The sequence below is a fragment of the Chlorocebus sabaeus genome, chromosome X (assembly GCF_047675955.1).
Source record: "Chlorocebus sabaeus isolate Y175 chromosome X, mChlSab1.0.hap1, whole genome shotgun sequence".
NCBI lineage: Eukaryota > Metazoa > Chordata > Mammalia > Primates > Cercopithecidae > Chlorocebus > Chlorocebus sabaeus.
The window spans coordinates 149296827-149313371 of record NC_132933.1 but is presented as its reverse complement, the minus strand read 5'-3'; the positions used below and the strand labels follow the sequence as shown (position 1 = coordinate 149313371).

Genomic DNA, 16545 nt, shown 5'->3' with positions numbered 1-16545 from the left:
ACCTAGAACTGCATGCTGAACCACACTGAATCAACTCTAACTGAAGTTCTTACTCCAGGATGTCAGCCAGAGATGGTGAGATTTTTTTTTAAGGGAAATCACCCAATACAGCAGTTTTATAATTCACAAATTCTTATTACATTTTGAAGAGTTCAGCATCTCAAAGACCACATCTATAGGCTGGCAAGCCCCGTTTTGCCCACAACTACTGGGTAATGACCTCAGCTCTGCACATCTGCTTTCTCCAAGCTACACACATGTAAAAAATGCTCAGCTTCCTTCCCCAGCGATACACACTCCCCTGAACATTACCTCTTTTCTCCTGTTTTTGAGGGTTGTACCATATCTTTATGTATGTTCCATGATTTCACTCTCCTGTTGGCTTTCTCCATTCTCTGTCTGCACCTCAATTTGTAAGATTAGGACCAGCAGAGACAGACGAGGGAAGGTGATATGCTTAGGCTTTGTGTCCCCATCCAAATCTCATCTTGAATTGTAATCCCCACAATTCCCACATGTCAAGGGAGAGACCAGGTGGAAGGAATTGGATTGTGGGGATTGTTTCTGCCATGCTGTTCTTATGATAATGAGTGAGTTCTCATGAAATCTGATGGTTTTATAAGGGGCTCTTCCCCTTTTGCTCAGCACTTCTCCTTCCTGCTGCCTTGTGAAGAAGGTGCCTGCTTCCCCTTCCTCCATGATTGTAAGTTTCCTGAGTCCTCCTCAGCCATGTGGAACTGTGAGTCAATTAAACCTCTTTCCTTTATAAATTACCCAGTCTTGGGCAGTTCTTTATAGCAGTATGAAAACAGACTAATACAAAAGAGAAGAGAGATAAACCTAAGATGTGTATCCCAGTGTCTATGTCAGGAAAATGCATCAAAGGGAGCAGAATTGCTTTGCCTGACAGAGCAAAGGAATTTGGGGGTTGTTGCCTAGCAGCAGTCCTTGAAAAGGGAGAAGGTAAATGGGAAAGAACCTCAAATAGACCAGGATGGCAACAGCACCCCAGGTCTTAAAGATAAAGAAGCATGGAGTGATTCTCCTTGATAGGGATGGTGAAGGGAGTTTTACAATCAGCAAGGTCTGGCGTTCGGTGTTGTAATGTCTACGGTGCTCTCACTGTGTCACTAACAAGAATGTAATGTCTACAGGTTTAACAAAGAAGGGGCAAAGAGAAACAAGGGGAATGATGAAGGCAGGGCTCTGAACACAGATAATATGAAGCAGGAAGGAAGGACATAGTGGTTGCACCAAGAGCCAGAATTTGAAGTGAACGTATCTTGGAGAATGTAAGTGCCACTGCTGCCAATATCCACTTCCAGATAGCCTTGGAAATATTGGGAAGGTCATGAAAAAGTCCCTGTTGCAATGGAATGACTTCGGCTCTTTCATCTGGGTAGAAAAGGGAAACGTGACCTCAAGTGATTGAAGAGCTCTAAGCACTCAGGCAACACTTCCCAATGCCAATCTGATGAAATCCCCTCTTGGAATTCTGCAGATGGTTCAAAATAACATCCCAAGTTTTTTGTAAGACACCCAAGACTCTACTCTTCTGTCTCCTCTCTTTCTGTCATCTTGATTTCCCTCGATTGGTCATCCTCAAAAGGAAAGATTCCCTCTCCATCACCCACAGAGGATAGGGAGCAATGTCTGGAGAGAGTTTTGGCTGTCACATTGGGGGCACTAGTGGCATCTGGTGGGTACAGCCCAGGGATGCTGCTCAACATCCTACAATGCACAGGCTAATCCCCTAGGACAAAGGATTATCCAACCGTAAATGGTGGTAGCACCAAAATGGATAAGCCTTGAAGTAGATCCAGCATGTTGTTTCTAACCTCCAACCAATGATAGACTCTTCTTTTCTTCCCCATCCCTTTCTGTTCACCTGGCAAAATCCTAATTATTCACACTTTTTTTGGTGGTCATTCTAATTTGAATGTCAGTACCAAGGATTGAGATGACTGTGCTTCTTATTCACAATCACCACCACTTATGGTGAGATCCGTCCCTTGTAATCTGTTTCTTCCCCATTCAGCCCCAGATCTCCACTCCCGGCAACTCACAGTCCCTCCATGAAATCTGTTTGACACATGGCCCTTAACTGTGCCTGTGGTTTATAAAATGCATGGTGCTGCCTTATGAGTGTATGTTTTTCATTTATAGAAATGGTATTGTGCTATAAATAGCATTCCGGTTATTAATATCACTCACTCAACAAAAATGTTTGTAAGACTCAATGATGTTGCTGAATATGCAACAATTTTGCTGCTTATCTGTTCATGGTAAGCATCTGACACATTTTAGGAGCTTGTGGAGTGATGCCTGCCTGAGTTGACCTTCGTATTCTCACGCCACGTGGAATATCCGGAAAGTGTCCTTTCACGCACCTCTGTTATAATTTCTCTAGGATGTGCTCTCCAGGAGCAAAGGGGAAGAATGAGATGGAACACTGGGAAGGAAGGGGATCCAATATAAGAATGCAAAGGCTGGTGGGTGCAGTGGCTCATGCCCGTAATCCCAGAACTTTGGGAGGCTGAGGTGGGTGGATCATTTGAGGCCAGGAGTTCAAGGCCATCCTAGGCAACATGGTGAAACCCCGTCTCCACTAAAAATACAAAAGTTAGCCGGGCACAGTGGCATGTGTCTGTAGTCCAGCTACTCTGGAGGCTGAGGCAGGAGAACTGCTTGAGCCAGGAAGGAGGTTGCAGTGAGCCAAAATCTTGCCACTGCACTCCAGCCTGGCCAACAGAGCAAGACCCTGTCTCAAAAATAAAAGTAAAAATAAAAATAAAAAAGTAAAGGCTGAGTCATGTGCAGGTAGGACCTCCTGGGAAGTTTACTGATTATTGATTGCTGCCATCAATTGTATTTTTTTCTTCCAAATTTGGCACCTGTCTTTTTTTTTTTTTTAAAGCCTTCCCTGCACCTCAGCCCTGTCCCATCTGCTGTATTAGGTGATGCTTGTTAGTGGTAGCACCTACCCTTCCAACCCAGGAAGAGGGAGTCGAGTGACTTTAACTTCTCCATCGTTTCTTCTTACAAGCTCCCCTCAATCCTCAAATACTGTCCATAAAAATCGTGTGCTCCCATGAAAGTCCAGAGATCCCCTCTTTTCTCCAATGTGGCATGTTCTGTCTCCGCAATCAAACACAACAATTTCTACCAAAGTTATCTCACTCTCCACCACCCAAGTACACACAAGGGCTGGCCCGGATTCATTTCTCTTCATTCCCAGGTGGCTCTGTTAGTGTTGAGTTTCTTGAACTCAAGTTTTGCTAGACCACGGCAGATATACTCTCACATAGACAACAGCCTTTCATACTATTTTGTATTGTAGAACTATGCAAAAAGAAAAAGAGAGAGGGAGATAGGGGGAGAGAGTAGGAGAGACTGTAGGGAGGGAGGGAGGAGGGAAGGAAAGAAGGGAGCGAGGGAAGGAGGGAGGGAAGGAGAAAGGAAGAAAAGAAAGAAAGAAAGAAAAAGAAAGAAAGAGAGAGAGAGAAAGAGAGAGAGAGAAAGAAAGAAAGAAAGAAAGAAAGAAAGAAAGAAAGAAAGAAAGAAAGAAAGAAAGAAAGAAAGAAAGAAAAGAAAGAAAGAAAGAAAGAAAGAAAAGAAAGAGAAAGAGAGAAAGAGGAAGAGAGGGAAAAAAGAAACAGGAAGGAAAGGAGAGAAAGAGAAAGAAAAAAACAGGAAAAAAGAGGAAGAGAAAAGAGAGAGGAACAAGTGAAGAAAGGAAAGAATGGCGAAAGAAGGACAGGAATGAGAGAGGAAGGAAGAAAGGAAAAATGGAGGAAGGAAAAAAATTTTAAAAATAAATAATATAGGCAGTATATATCTCCCTATGATGTGGAAGCCCCCGCTTTGAGTTGTTCCACCTTTCCCAACCAAACCAATGGACACCTTACATGCACTGATGGATTTACCTCCTAAAATAGGAGTGAAATATGACTGCTTAGTTTTTCAAATTCATTCAATTCATTATGGCATGCTTTCTCTCTCTTATAGTAAATATTTTTTTAAAAGTTAGAGACACAATTATTATCTTCTTCCAGCAATAGTGGCTTTGGCAGTATATAGTTTAGGCACAGGCTCAGCCCTAATGACATCATCTAAGATCAGAAAGAGAACAGAAAGAAAAAGAGCCACCGCAGAAGACAGAGTGCACTAAGTTAGGGCAGGGTCAACTCTGCCACACCTGCAACCGACAGCCTCTCCTCTGTGGGACTCACTGCTTCCTCCCCTCCGTCTCTCCAGTGCATGAACTGTGTCTCTAACACACGACTCTGTCTCTACTGCCCCACATCAGGAGTCCCAAGCCCTAGGCCACACACAGGTACAGTCCCTGGCCTGTTAGAAACTGGGCTGCATAATAGGAGGGGACTGCGGATGAACAAGCAAAGCTTCATCTGTGTTTACAGCCACTCCCCACAGCTCACATTACCGCCTGAGCGCCACCTCCTGACATGGGATTTCAGTGTGTAAATTCCTACAAAAAATAAACTCAGGTGATCACTGGCTGGAAAGTGTTGATGTGAGTATGGAGCCTACCCCTGAGTCCAAAGTGTTGATGTCCCAAACCCACAGAGGGAAATTCTGTCAGTGGTTCGTTCCCCATTACTAAATGCAAGAGCAACTGCTGCCTTCTGTGCATCCTGATTCTGGCAGTTCTTTTTTCTTTCCCTTTTTTTCTCAGAATCTGAATTCAGGGGAAAATGTTAATGGCTCTCAGTTCCATCACCAGCATTGTCATGGGACCCTGGAAATGTCTCACAGACATGTGTCTCCTTTCCTTCTTTTTATTCTCCAAGATGGGAAGAGATACACTATCTCTTGCTTTCTCCACTATCTTGGTTTCTCGCTTTTCTTGAATCTCAATAAAAATGCAGTTGCCCTGAAAAGTCTGGTGGATGTGCACATTTTATTGGTTGTGATTGTTAATCGACACAGCACATGCCGCACGCATTTTCTGTGTAACGCAGGAATGAGTACTGACTGCACGCCTGCGGTGTCTGCAGATACTACGCTAAGTGATCGTTTCAAGGGGGAAAAAAAAACAATTGAAAACTGACATGGTTTTCTTCTGTTGGCCATACTTAACTTAAAGTCAGATTTTTGCTTTCTAGGCAATTGTTTTCCCATAACCAAATGTCATGAAAATGAAAAGCCATTGACTTTTTTTCATCCAAAATGCTTTCCTTTGCCCAGAGAAATCAACTCCACCTGTATAAATATTAGTTGGGCAGGAAAGAACTGTTTACGTATTATTATGAAGCCGGAAAGATACCGAGGAGGGAATCTTCTGTTTATTTTTTAAGACAAAATAATATTTAAATGCGCTGCAACAGCAGGATGAGATGTGAGAAGCTAAATTAATAGGAAGAGAAAAACTTTAGTAAAATTACACATTCCTATCTTCCAGTAGTTACCTTACATCATCAAATCACTGAGGATGTCTCATGCATTGTATGTCTGCGGAGAATGGGCTCAGCGAATGTCCAGTCCTGAAACAAATGCAGGCTGAATATAATTTTCCTCTCCAATATGAGGAGCTTTGCCAAGTCAGGATAAAGCCCTAGCAGGGAAGAATGTAACTGTTAGCCAATGACCACGGAGACATCCTGGAAACAGCTACTTTTCTTGTTACTCTTTAGGCTATTTTAAAATACAATTTCTCTCTGCCAATCCTTCCACTCAATAAATGGGAAGCGTGTTCTCTTATTTGCTAACGTTTGTCATTTGTTTTCTTTAAGTCAATTGTATTTAGTCTTCTTGTTTAGTAAAAGCATATGGGGAACGCTAGCTGATCATTCATCTGTCACAAACAATTCGCAACACTGCCCTTTAGGTAGGGCTGTCAGTGTAGCAAATAAAAATACAGCCTACCCACTGCCATAAGTATGACCCGAATGTTGCATGGGATATACTTACACTAAAATAAGATTTACTGTTTACCCTAAATTCAAATTTAACTGAGTGTCCTGTATTTTATCTGGCAACCCAAATTTTATGAGCTGAAACTACTGCTGTTTTGTTTTGTTTTGTTTTGTTGAAGTGCCATAGGGTATGACAATGATACCACTGTGGTCTGGGAGAGATGTTTCATCGTCAGCCTTCTGAAGAAACTACTGGAAGCCAGTCATTATGATGACAATGACACCATTGTGGTCTGAGAGAAATATTTCACCACTGGCCTTCTGAAGAAACTAGAAGCCAGATATTGTTGCATTACAGTCTGCTTAGGGTTCTATCTTCCCTCTCCAACACTGACAATTTGTTCTGAGGGTATCTGTAACTTTAAAAGTTCATACCCGTCATTTGTAGCTAAACATACAACGCTAGGGGCGGTGGCTCACGTCTGTAATCCCAGCACTTAGAGAGGCCAAGGTAAGAAGATTGCTTGAGGCCAGGAGTTTGAGACCAGCCTAGGCAGTATAGCAAGAACCCATCATCTACACAAAAATAATTTTAAAACTTAGCTAGGCGTGGTGTTGTGGGCCTATAGTACCAGCTACTGGGGAGGCTGAGGCAAGAGGATCACTTAAGACCAGGAGGTCAAGGCTGCAGTGAGCCATGTCGCACCACTGCACTCCAGCCTGGACAACAGAACAAGACCCTGTCTCAAAAAATAAAATTAAAATAAGCATAAGATCTTCTCATTGTGAAATATGACGTTCAGCTATTTAAATTATCTAAAAATAGGAACACATCTTTTAAACATGTAAGGAAAGACCTGCCATGGAATTGAAATGAATTAGAAATAATGGGTGACTTCTACTTTTGGATTTTCTGAAACAAAATGAAAACATGTGAGTTTATCAGGTGCCCCAGGCACCACCTCATAACCCTGAAGTAGATTCTAAAATAATCCAGCCCGAGGCATTTACAAAATAAACGAAGAGGCCTTACATTTAATCAGTCCCATTGAAAAAAAAAAAAAAACATGAAAACATATAATAATAATTATTCTGCCTTGAGAGAACCAAAACTAAAGTGTAATCACTCCCACTAACCCACAACTACCTGGTTACAAAGCAAAATGTTCCCGTTTTGTACTCTTTCTTGGAATCCATAACTATTTGGACTGGATTCTTTGACGGATACTAATTTTCCAATTATTCTGTTCTAAAAGTAGTCCTCTTCTTATTTCTAAGAATTCTAATTCACCCTTTTCTCAAGTCTTTCCTTTAGCATAGAGGACAGTAATACCTGACAGAGGTTTGCATCTGTGCACGGGACCATAACAGGGATGGAAACAGCAGGTATCCAGTCTAACTCTGCTATCATAGAATCAATGAATAGCACACATGCATTCATGAAATAGTAAGGCTAGATGTGGTTTCAAGGAAAGGGGAGGCCACCATAGGAAATGCTAAAACCGCTTTTGCAAAAATTATAACTGAGACAGTGTAAGAGATCTGATCTAACCAACTCCATCTTGCTTCTAACCTCCAAGCTGTCCCTGTTCATTCCTGGGCATAGGCCAAACTAACCTTGGGAGGAACTCAGTTTATAGTTTATAGTTTAAAACAAAGACAATAACAGCCCTTTCCTAAAACAAAATCCCCTTCTTTACTGGGGACTAGACTGCCCTTGCAGGACTAACAAATTAGCCACAAGACTAGAAATTATGGTTTAGGAATCATGCAGCTGGAGGCTACAAGATTCCAGACCTCCCCAAATTGCTCCTGAGGATCACATCACTACTGTAAAACCTAAGATCACTAAGAGTTTTATGGTTATTTCTCAGACTATTTTTCCTTGTTTTGGTTATTAGTGTCTTCTTTAGTACTTTTAATACAGAAGAGCACATCTTTTTAAAGAAGCAATGTATGCACATCATAAGAAAACTCAAATAATATGGGCCTTATCTCTTATCATGTTCTACAAATAGAAATCATTAAGAAAAGATGATCAATTATTACTTTTCAGTGTTCGTCAGATGAATACATATTTTACAGTATCACCTAGAAAAGAAGTAACCAATGAAGGCTGGGTACGGTGGCTCATGCCTCTAATCCCAGCACTTTGGGAGGTCGAGGTGGGTAGATCACGAGGTGAGGAGATCGAGACCATCCTAGCTAACATGGTGAAAACTCGTCTCTACTAAAAATACAAAAAATTAGCCAGGTATGGTGGCGGTGCCTGTAATCCCAGCTACTCGGGAGGCTGAGGCAGGAGAATGGCGTGAACCCCAGGAGGCGGAGCTTGCAGTGAGCCGAGATTGCGCCACTGCACTCCAGTCTGGGTGACAGAGCAAGAGTCCATCTAAAAAAAAAAAAAAAAAAAAAAAAAAAAGGAAGTAACCAATGAAATGGACAAATTATATAAAAGGTTATCTCATATATTAAACAGCAACTTGTGGTCAGGGGTGGTGGCTCACACCTGTAAACCTAGCACTTTGGGAGGCTGAGGCAGGTGGATCACCTGAGGTCAGCAGTTGGAGACCAGCCTGGCCAACATGGCAAAATCCCGTCTCTAGTGAAAATACAAAAATTAGCCAGGCATAGTGGCACGCACCTGTAATCCCAGCTACTTGGGAGGCTGTGGCATGAGAATCACTTGAACCTGGGAGGCAGAGGTTACAGTGAGCCAAGATCGCCCCACTGCACTCCAGACTGGGTGATAAAGTGAGACCGCATCTCAAAAAACAAAAAAGTAACTTGTGGCCAGGGATGGTGGCTCATGTCTGTAATTCCAGCACTTTGGGAGGCTGAGGCAGGAGGATTACTTGAGGCCAGCCTGGGCAACAGAGCAAGACCCCATCTCTACAAAAAAATTTTAAGAGTTAACTGAGTGTGGTGGTACGTGCCTGTGGCTCAGCTACTCGGGAGGCTAAAGCAGGAGAATTGCTTGAACCTGGAAGGCGGAGGTTGCAGTGGGCCAAGATTGCGCTACTGCCTCCAGCCTGGGCAACAAGAGCGAAACTCTATTGCAAAAAAAAAAAAAAAAAATTCGGGAATTTTGTGAGCTAGTTGTTAAATTGTTGGCAGCTTGAAATCAATTATGGGAAGAGTTAGCATTTACACCACAGCACTGGCAAATGCTACAAATCGAGGCTTTACTTTACGCAGGGGAAGTGGCTCACCAGCACACCACCCTTCTCCTTCTCCCTTTTTTTTTTTGAGACAGGGTCTTACTCTGTCACCCACACTGGAGTGTGTCAGGCCTCTGAGCCCAAGCTAAGCCATCATCTCCCCTGCGACCTGCACGTAAACATCCAGATGGCCTGAAGCAACTGAAGAATCACAAAAGAAGTGAAAATGCCTGGTTCTTGCCTTGACTGACGACATGACCTTGTGAAATTCCTTCTCCCAGCTCAGAACCTTCCCCACTGAGCACCTTGTGACACCCGCCCCTACCTGCCAGAGAACAACCCCCTTTGACCGTAATTTTCCACTACCTACCCAAATCCTATAAAACTGCCCCACCCCATCTCCCTTCGCTGCCTCTCTGTTCGGACTCAGCCCGCCTGCACCCAGGTGATTAAAAAGCTTTATTGCTCACACAAAGCCTGTTTGGTGGCCTCTTCACACGGACGCACATGACAAGAGTGTGGTGGTGCAATCATAGCTCATTGCAGCCTCAACCTCCTGGGCTCAAGCAATCCTCCTACCTCAGCCTCCCAAGTAGCTGGGGTCACAGGTGCACACCACCACCACACTCAACTAATTTTTTTTTTTAAATTTTTTGTCTTGCTATGTTGCCCAGGCAGGTCTTGAACTCCTAGGCTAAAGTGATCCTCCTTTGGCCTGCCGAAGTGCTGGGATTACAGGCGTGAGTCACTGTGTCTGGCACAACAGAGTTTTCCATTCTCTTAATGTTTTTTTTGTTTTTTGTTTTTTGTTTTTTTGTTTTTTTGCCATACAGGAGACTTAATCTCTCAGAGTCTTGAGAGGACAGTGGCAGCCTAATATTTAAGGAGTTCTTTTCATCTGGCTTGGCTGGCTTTTAAGGTGTGATGATGATGCGGTTCCAATGAGTGGAGGAACACCAGGGTTCTTGGTCCTCTCGCTGGTTTAGATAAAACAACATGGACACATGTGGAATGGTTTAAAGGAGTGGAGAGTTTAATAGGCAAGAAAGAAGGGAGAAGAAAGAAGCAGCTCCCCTGTACAGAGACAGAGGGAGGGGGGCTCCAAAGGCGAGAGGGGAGGCCCCTCCTGCCTCCTGTGGGGATACTGGCCAATTACATGAGGAGGCTGGAGGAGGTGATCTGATTTGCACAGGGCTTAGGGGATTGGTTTGACCAGGCATGCCTTTATGTAGCCCATGAAAAAAACTGGCCTTCCCACCCTAGCCTTTTAATATGCAAATACGGTGCGCCATGATGTTCTACACACGTGGGGATATGTGGGGGCAGCCATGCTGCCAGGTACATGTGGGGCAAGGGCAAGAAGAAGAGGGCGGGAATCGCCATGTTTGGATGGACCCAGTTTCTAATGTTCTGCATTTGCATATCAAAGGTTGCCCCCGAGTCTAAGAGCCTGGGCTTTCCTGATAGACAAGAAACGTTTCTGGAGCTGCTTTAAAAGAAACGAAAACTTTCCAAGGACCCCTTTTCCTCTCTATCTGCCTAAAATAATTTCTTAATAACTCCTACCACAATGAGAATGCCAGTGGTAGTGGAGATAGATCAAAAAGCAAATGTGGGGCAAAAGTCCGGAATGCCTGTAGGAAAACTCTGAGGTACTAAAGAGTTCTGGAAAAAAGCAGATTTCCAGCAGCCTAGATGTACGTTTTAGCAGAAAAATGCCTTCCACGAGCAGCTTTCACTTAATACAAAGCAGAAGGGTAAACTTAGGAACAAAAATAATTCTCAATATAGAAATAAAATGCACTGTAATCTCACTATTATTCAATATAATTGGCAAAAGAGACAATAAACTACTTCAAAACATCTACTAATTTACTTCCAAATGTTACAGAAATATGGCAGGTCCACATCTACCAGTGAATATTCACATGTTACACACAGACTATAAAACAAAACACAAAATGGGCACTCATAACAAATAAAAGTTTTATTTGGCATTAATAACCTAACATGATGTGGGAACACTTTACTATGTGATTAGCTGCAACGTTCAGAAGTTGGAAGAATGGGGAAAGATGGCTTATAACAATTTTTTTTTTTTTTTTTTTTTAGATGGAGTCTCATTGTTATCACCCAGGCTGGAGCGCAGTGGCGTGACTTCAGCTCACTGCAACCTCCGCCTCCCGGGTTCAAGTGATTCTCCTGCCTCAGCCTCCCAAGTAGCTGGGATTACAGGTACCCGCCATCACACCTGGCTAATTTTTGTATTTTTAGTAGAGATGGAGTTTCACCATGTTGGCCAGGCTGATCTCGAACTCCTGACCTCAGGTGATCTGCCTGCCTCAGCCTCCCAAAGTGCTAGGATTACAGGCAAGAGCCACCATGCCCGGCCTGTAACAATTTACTTAAAACTTTTCCTTTGAAGTCTGAGTACTTGAATGCAAGTATTTCAAACAAAAAGGAGTTAAATATCAGATTTGCTACGGGTACAATTCAGAGAGAGCTTCACAGATGGTGGGAACGTACCTTAGTATTACCATTATGGAAAACAGTGTGGAAGGTCTTCAAAAAACTACAGATAGAACTAGCATATAGCCCAGCAATCCCACAACTGGATATTTAGAGATATCTGCACCCCCATGTTCACTGCAGCCCTATTCACAGTGGCCAAGACATGGAGTCCACCTAAGTGTCCATCAATGGATGACTGGGTAAAGAAAATATAGTATCTATATATGACAGACTACTATTCAGCCTTAACAAGGGGAAAATTTCTGTCATTTTTGACAGCTTGGAGGAAGTTGGAGGGCATTATGCTAAGTGAAATAAGCCAGACAGAGGAAGATAAATACTGCATGATCTCACTTATAGGTGGAATCTACAAATGTCAAATCTGGCTAGGTGAGGCGGCTCATACCTGGAATCCCAGCAGTTTGGGAGGCCAAGGCAAGCAGATCTCTTGAGCCCAGGAGTTAGAGACCAGCCTGGGCAACATGGTGAAACCCCATCTCTACAAAAAAATACAAAAATTAGCCAGGTGTGGTGGCACATGCCTGTAGTCCCAGCTACTCAGGAGGCTGGGGCAGGAGAATCGCTTGGGCCTGGGAGGCCAAGGCTGCAGGGAGCCATGATTGCACCACTGTACTCCAGCCTGGGTGACAAAGCAAGACCCTATCTCAAAGGAAAAAAAAAAAAAGGGAATTGGTAATATCTGATCATAATTGAATTGTGTAAATCCTTTAATCCAGCAATTCCTTTTGTATAGACTGATCCTACAAACACACTCACCCACACAAATATGCAAATATACACATATGTGTGCACCGATTATTTTATTATTTATTTTTTGAGGTGGAGCCTCCCAAAGTGCTAGGATTACAGGCATGAGCCACGGTGCCCAGCCCCCAATTATTTTATGTAGTACTGTTTGTAACGTAAAAATGGCAAACACTTTATTCTCTTTTTCTCAGGCAACTGGATAAATTATGGTACACCTTATCCATAAGTAGAATATCGCACCATGACTGCAAGTGAAAATACAGCAGCTATGTTATTGGGGGAAACCCCACCCCCAATATTTAATGTGGGTTCTTTTCTATTTCCCTAAGCATCGGCTGGTCTGAGAAATAAAGGGAAAGAGTACAAAAGAGAGAAATTTTAAAGCTGGGTGTCTGGGGGAGACATCACATGTCGGCAGGTTCCATGATGGTCCCTGAGCCGTAAAACCAGCAAGTTTTTATTAGCGATTTTCAAAAGGGGAGGGAGTGCATGAATAGGGTGTGGGTCACAGAGATCACATGCTTCACAAGGTAATAAAATATCACAAAGCAAATGGAGGCACGGGGAGATCACAGGACCACAGGATGGGGCGAAATTAAAATTGCTAATGAAGTTCGGGCATGCATTGTCATTGATAACATCTTATCAGGAGACAGGGTTTGAGACCAGACAACCTGTCTGACCAAAATTTATTTGGCGGGTATTTCCTCATCCTAATAAACCTGGGAGCACTACAGGAGACCCAGACTTATTTCATCCCTTTGGCTTTGACCGTAAAAGACAGCTGCCCCCACCGGGGCCATTCATAGGCCTACCATCAGGGGCGCATTCTCTTTCACAGGGATGTTCCTTGCTGAGAAAAAGAATTCAGTGATATTTTTCCTATTTGCTTCTGAAAGAAGAGAAATATGGCTCTGTTCCATCTGGCTCACTGGCAGTCAGAGTTTACGGTTATCTCCCTTGTTCCCTGAACACTGCTGTTACCCTGTTCTTTTTTCAAGGTGCCCAGATTTCATATTGTTCAAACACACATGCTCTACAAACAATTTGTGCAGTTAATGCAATCATCACAGGGTCCTGAGGCGACATACATCCTCCTCAGCTTATGAAGATGATGGGATTAAGAGATTAAAGACAGGCATAGGAAATCACAAGGGTATTGATAAGTGTCCATGAAATCTTCACAATTTATGTTCAGAGACTGCAGTAAAGACAGGCGTAAGAAATTATAAAAGTATTAATTTGGGGAACTAATAAATGTCCATGAAATCTTCACAACTTATGTTCTTCTGCCATGGCTTCAGTCAGTCCTTCTGTTCGGAGTCCCTGACTTCCCGCAACACTATGCTGTATTTTCATATAGTGATAAGGAGAATCATCACTAATATAGTTATATTATATGATTATGACTAATATGATTATGACAGTAAACCCAACCAAAGACAAAATTCCTTGCCTGCCTGCAGTTTGCATTCTAGTGGGAAGAGGAAGACAATAAACAAAGTAAATAAGAAAAGGGTACAAACCAGTAGAAAGTGCTCAGTGGTAGAGAGGAAAAAAAATAAATTTGGGATAGTGGTAGAGAGTGTTGGAATCAAGTTGAAATTTTAAATAAAGTGCTGGAGGAATTGAGAAGATATTTGAGCAAAGAGTTGAAGATGGCGAAGGTGAAAGCTATGCTGGTATCTAGAAGAGAGAAAAGGGCCAGTGGAAAGGTCCCATGGCAGAAACTTATGGGATATGTTCTAAATCAGCAGAGTCCAGGCATCAGGAGCTGATGCCCTGGAGAGAGACTCAGGGACATTATTGACAGCAGACCGTGGAGACCTTTCTATACTGTTGCTATGATATTATTTTGCTTTCTGAGTGCAACAGAGAGCTACTGGAGGTTTCTGATCAGAAAGGAAGCCCACAGGAATAATTACTGCCCCTATTTGAAGAATGGATCCATTAATATGGAGAACAGCTAAGAAACATGTCCACCACAATGGCCCCAGTGAGAAGCAGAGCCTGACCCAGGTCTCTGACTCATAGTTCAAGGCACGTTCAAGCACCCCAGATTCTTACTTACAATTCACTACACTGCTCATAGAAATATTTTCCATTTGGTAGAAGATCAAAAGTTGACTTGGTGACATTGAGTAGAAATTCTGAGATGAATTCAGAGAAAGGAAAGGTGATCCATCAAAAAAAAAAAAAAAAAAAAAAAAAAATCCTTCAAATGCCCACTGCAAGAATGAAGATTCCAGAGATGTCTTTATACCTCTTTTCTATTTCTCAGTGCACTGGCACCTCTTTGTTGATCTTGGCAGCCATCTGGTTGGATAAACTTGTCTGCAGTTTTTCTACCTGGTGGCTCTAATCCCATCCAAGTAAAACACTGCAAGAGCTCACATTCTTGGCTTGGCATGTGGGCATGATATGCCATAAATTTCAAAATTCGAGGATGACCCTGTTGATCCAGGATCTTGTTTGGCATGAAGATTAATCTTGCTGTGAAAGCTTAAAGGAAGATCACCATTTGAGTCTTGGTTCTTTCTGTTTTGCTGTGTGGATGGCTCCCAAATGGTCCCCAATCTTATTTTTCTAAGTAGTGGTTTTTAAACCAGGGGAGATTTTACTTCCCAGGGGCTTTGGGCAATGTCTGGAGACATTTTTAGTTGTCACCACAGGAGTGGGGGCCAAAGGGGGATACTGGTATCTAGGGAGTAGAGGCCAAAGATGTCTACCAACATCCTATAATGCATAGAATGGCACCAACCACAGAGAATCACCCAGCCTCAGATGTCAGTAGTGCTCAGTTAGAGAAACTCAGGGCTTTTGCGTGAGAAACTCTAACTAACAATGTATCATCTATCCCTATCAACCTATTATCTATCATCTGTCTATTCATCTATATCTATCTATCTATCTATCTGTCTGTCTATCCATCCGTCCATCCATCCATCCATCCATCCATCCACATCCACATCCACATCTACATATAACTCCTGGGCTCAAGCAATCTTCCTACCTCAGCCTCCTGAGTAGTTAGGACTACAGGCATGCACCACAACGTCTGGCTAAGTTTTTCATTTTCTGTAGAGACAGGGTCTTACTAGATTGCCTAGCTCAAGCTTCATAAATTGTAATAGAATTTTGAAGCCCATGTAACAATGAACAAAGTAGATATTGATAGAGAACTCTATATTAAGTGGTTTTATTTCTGGGATGTTTAAGACTTATTTTCATTGTCACAAATGCTGTAACATTTACAATATGAAACATGACAATATTTACATCTTATAATATTAAAATTTTTAAAAATAATTAAACCATTTAAAATATTGACTAATTCAAATTTGAAAGGCTAACCAAAGCCCTCAAAAAGATATACATTTTTAAAAACTGAGCCATCAAAATTCATTCCGCCTGTCTAGAAAGAGTACATCTTATTACTATCTTTGGAGCCTAGAATGAGGATGATCTGTCATTACTTAAAGAACACATTTAAAGAACAGAAAACTAAACTAAACTTCAGTGAAGATAAAAGGATGGAAAATGTTAGGCCAAATCAGGTCAAGAGTAAGAAAATAAAGGTATGGGATCAAGATGTAGGCAAATGGTTAAAATGGTGGGTTCTCCTACATTTTCTGTGAACCCTGAAGGAGTCAGTGCTTCAAGGTGGATCCCAAGTCACTCAATGGGACTAAATTCAAAACAGGGTCAAGTGGCCATTTGCTGACAAGAGCTCACACATGTGCTCTGAGTTCCTGGAAAACCCAAACATTCTTACAACTTTGAGACTTTCACAACTGTCGATTCCTATTCATGTAGCCTGAATCAATCAATAGACTGTGATCTGTGTCAACCAATCAGAATTCAACAAGCATCAACTAGTCAGAACTCAATAAGTGTCAACCAGTTAGAACCCAGTAAGTGTCAAACAGTCAGAGCTCATCAGGTGTTGACCCATCAGAACTCAACAAGTGTTGAGTCATCAGAACCCAAGTGCCAAACTCATCAGAACTCAGCAAGTGCCCACCAGTCAGAACCCAGTAAGTGTCAACCCATCAGAACTCATCAAGTGTCCACCTATCAGAACTCAATAAGCATCAGCCCATGAGAGTCCAACAAGTGTCAAACAGTCAGAACTCAATGAGCATCAACCAGTTAGATAGAACCCAATGAATGCTAACCCATCAGAACTCAACAAGCACCAACTAATCAGAACTCAACAAGTGTCAACC

At 42.4% G+C, this 16545-nt stretch overlaps 1 protein-coding gene across 1 annotated transcript in view; it reads right to left on the bottom strand.

The window, feature by feature from the left end:
• Positions 1-8249: 8249 nt before the first annotated feature.
• The window catches only part of PRKX (protein kinase cAMP-dependent X-linked catalytic subunit), a 134759-nt gene continuing 126463 nt past the window's right edge, over positions 8250-16545 (bottom strand). Inside the window, exon 9 of the mRNA XM_073013895.1 lies at positions 8250-8268. The gene's annotated coding sequence lies outside the window, so the exon portion shown is untranslated. The remainder of the gene's footprint in view (positions 8269-16545) is intronic.